We start from the raw sequence: 2,991 nt of genomic DNA, 5'->3' as shown, positions 1-2,991 counted from the left end.
GGTGCCTGCCTTTCAGCCAAGGATAAATTTAAATGCGAGGAAAGCCCAGCTCACAGCAATTCAATTCGGCATGCGGGTCCTGGGTATTGTACTTGCAGGGCCCTGAGGCCCACGTCCAGGAAGAGCGGGTGGGAGAGCTGATTGTACCCTTGGAGGCTTCCCTCACTCCACTTAAGGAATGCACAAGGAAGGGGGAGGAAAAGGAGGCTTCAAAAATTTGTGGGCAAATGGAATTTTTTGAAAAACGGAATTTTCCACAAACTTCTTGAAGCCCCTGGAGTTCTCATCTCTCCCCTTAGCCGCTCGCCCTCCCGTTTCCTCCCCTGCTCTTTCTCTTCCTCTTGTGCTTCGTCTCCCAAACAAACCACCAGCTGCTTTTCCCTCCAAAAAAAGTGCTGTTTTGGGTTTTGGGGGGGTAGGGTGGGGAGGGGATATGTAATTTTAAGGCAGAAAGTAAAAGGCCAAAATATTTTTCTGTTTTTAAATCTTTATTCTTTTTTTAATAATTAAGTACTTATTGTAGAAAAAGAAATCCAACCGTCTCTAGGTGTGTTTGTATAATAGAAAAGACTTCCCACTGTTGGATGACTCAATCGGCAAGGCAAGCACAGGCTGACTTGTGCTTACTTACTAATTTGTGGTGAATAGCTCCACACTTTCTCCCACCACCACCACTTCAGAGATTCTGCTTTGAGGTCTGGCTGGCATGTAACTCTCTCCCAGCCCCCCAGCACCTTCCTACAGAATCAAACACCCTAGGGCGATGTACCATCCCTGGAGGGGAGGAAGCACTGTTGAGCCAGGTAAACAAAACCTTGGGTACAAATTGCTAAGTGTCTCAGAGCTTAAATGCTGAGCATGAGGCTTGTGTAGCTATGGTTTCCAGTGGGAGCCCTAACTCCATATTTGAGTCTCCACATAGATTCCTCCTCCGTTGATTTCTTTCTGACCATTAGCCATGTGAGGAGCTTAGCTTATGCCCTTGATGGAATTTGGGGGTCTAGGGTCTCATAGTTGTGAGGCCTCCCCTGACTGCCTTGGTTAGGGGGCCCTCCTCTCTGGTCTGCAATAGAGTACACATCCCACTTCAGGGGTCTGCCTGCCCCTGGCTGGATTGAGCTGCCCCCAGTCATGGCTCTGTGAGTTTCCTTTGTGCTCGTGTTGAAGTGGCTGTGTTTCTGTGCATCCGACTGCACCATTAGGGCCTCATGCTGATGGTCTCCTTCATCTGGATGATTCGTCTCTGTCTTGTCTTTATCCTGTTATGACGTAAGAACTGTGTCTCTAGAAATCATACTTGAATTTGATCCTCCTGGAGCCCTGGTGGTAGTGAAATGGTTACGAGTTGGGCTGCTAACTGCAAGGTCAGCATTTTGAAAACACTAACCGCTCTGAGGGAGAAAGATGGGCTTTCTGCTCTGGCAAAGAGTTAGTCTTGGAAACTCACAGGGGCAGTTCTACCCTGTCCTATAGGGTCGTTATGAGTCCATATTGACTTAATGGCAGTGTGTTTGGGTTTTTGTTTTGCTTCTCACTCAAGGGAGCCTGGTGGTGTTGTGGGTTATGTGTTGGATCGCTAACCACAAGGTGGGCAGTTCAAATTCACCAGCTGCTCCAAGGGAGCGAGACGAGGTTTTCTGCTCCTGTAAAGAGTTATAGCCTCGTCTGTAAATCAGCGGCAGTGCTACTCTGCCCTAGAGTGGTGATGCAATGGCAGTGAGCTTTGAGTTTGTTGCCCTGAAAACCTAAATAAACACAAGTACACCTGTGCTTACCTTGCCTAGTGGGTAACTCAGCCTTGAGTCTCATTCATTTTCCTCAATCCCCTTGAGGTGACCACTCCTTAACAGCTGGGTGTGCATCCTTCTGCCTTTTCTTAGTCTCGTATGCAATAGAGCAGTGGTTCTCAACCTTCCTAGTGCCACGACCCGTTAACACAGTTCCTCATGTTGTGGTGACCCCCCCAACCATAAAATTATTTTTGTTGCTACTTCATAATTATAATTTTTCTACTGTTATGAGTCATCATGTAAATGTCTGATATCCAGGATGTATTTTCATTGTTACAAATTGAACATAATGAAAGCATAGTGATTAATCACAAAACAATATGTAATTATATATTGTGAAATATTTATTTCTAATGACAAATAAATGAAATTTTGTCTTGAAGCATGGTGTAGCATGGGGAGCAGTCTTCATGCTGGGTCCTCGTATGTGGGCGTATCTGCATGTGGGTAGACCTGCCTGGAAACAGATAGGAGCAGTGTCTCGGTTCTTAAGACCATCGGAAATATGTTTTCCAATGGTCTAAGGCGACCCCTGTGAAAGGGTTGTTTGAGCCCCAAAGGGGTTGAGAACCACTGAAATAGTGTTTGCCTATTGCATTCTAGGCACTGTGCTAGGTGCTGGGCCCAGTACGGGACAAATATAAAATCTACATGTATTGACAAAAAATGAGAGAAGGTTCTTTTAACTACCTATCTGAAAACCCCTTCTCTTATCATGTTAGTACGTGGAAAGTGGAGTCCCGAAGTGGCACACACGGTAAGTGCCAGACAACTAGTCGAAAGGCTGCAGTGGGAACCCACCCAAATGTGCTCAGAAGAAAGGGCTGGCGATGTGCTTCTGAAAGAACGGCCTGGGCAATCCAGAGGAGCAGTTAGCAGCCCAGAGTCAGCTGGACTCTGTAGTAACTAACAGTGGTGTGTCAAAGCAGAACTCACTGCCATCAAGCCCATGCGGGCTCACAGCAACCCCCTGTGGGTTTCGGAGACTAACTGTTTACTAGAGTAGAAAGCCCACTCTTTCTCCCGCGGAACGGTTGCAAACAATGACGTGGCCGTGGGTTTTGTGCTTTTTCTTTTTTAATCATTTTATTGGGAGCCCATACAACTCTTATCACAATCCATACATACATCCACTGTGTCAAGCACATTTGTACATTTGTTGCCCTCATCATTCTCAAAACATTTGCTTTCTACTTGAGCC

Source organism: Echinops telfairi, unplaced genomic scaffold (genome assembly GCF_000313985.2).
Source record: "Echinops telfairi isolate 266 unplaced genomic scaffold, ASM31398v2 ScPeMD7_3533;HRSCAF=4204_0, whole genome shotgun sequence".
NCBI classification, from domain to species: domain Eukaryota; kingdom Metazoa; phylum Chordata; class Mammalia; order Afrosoricida; family Tenrecidae; genus Echinops; species Echinops telfairi.
This window is presented reverse-complemented; position numbering follows the sequence as displayed.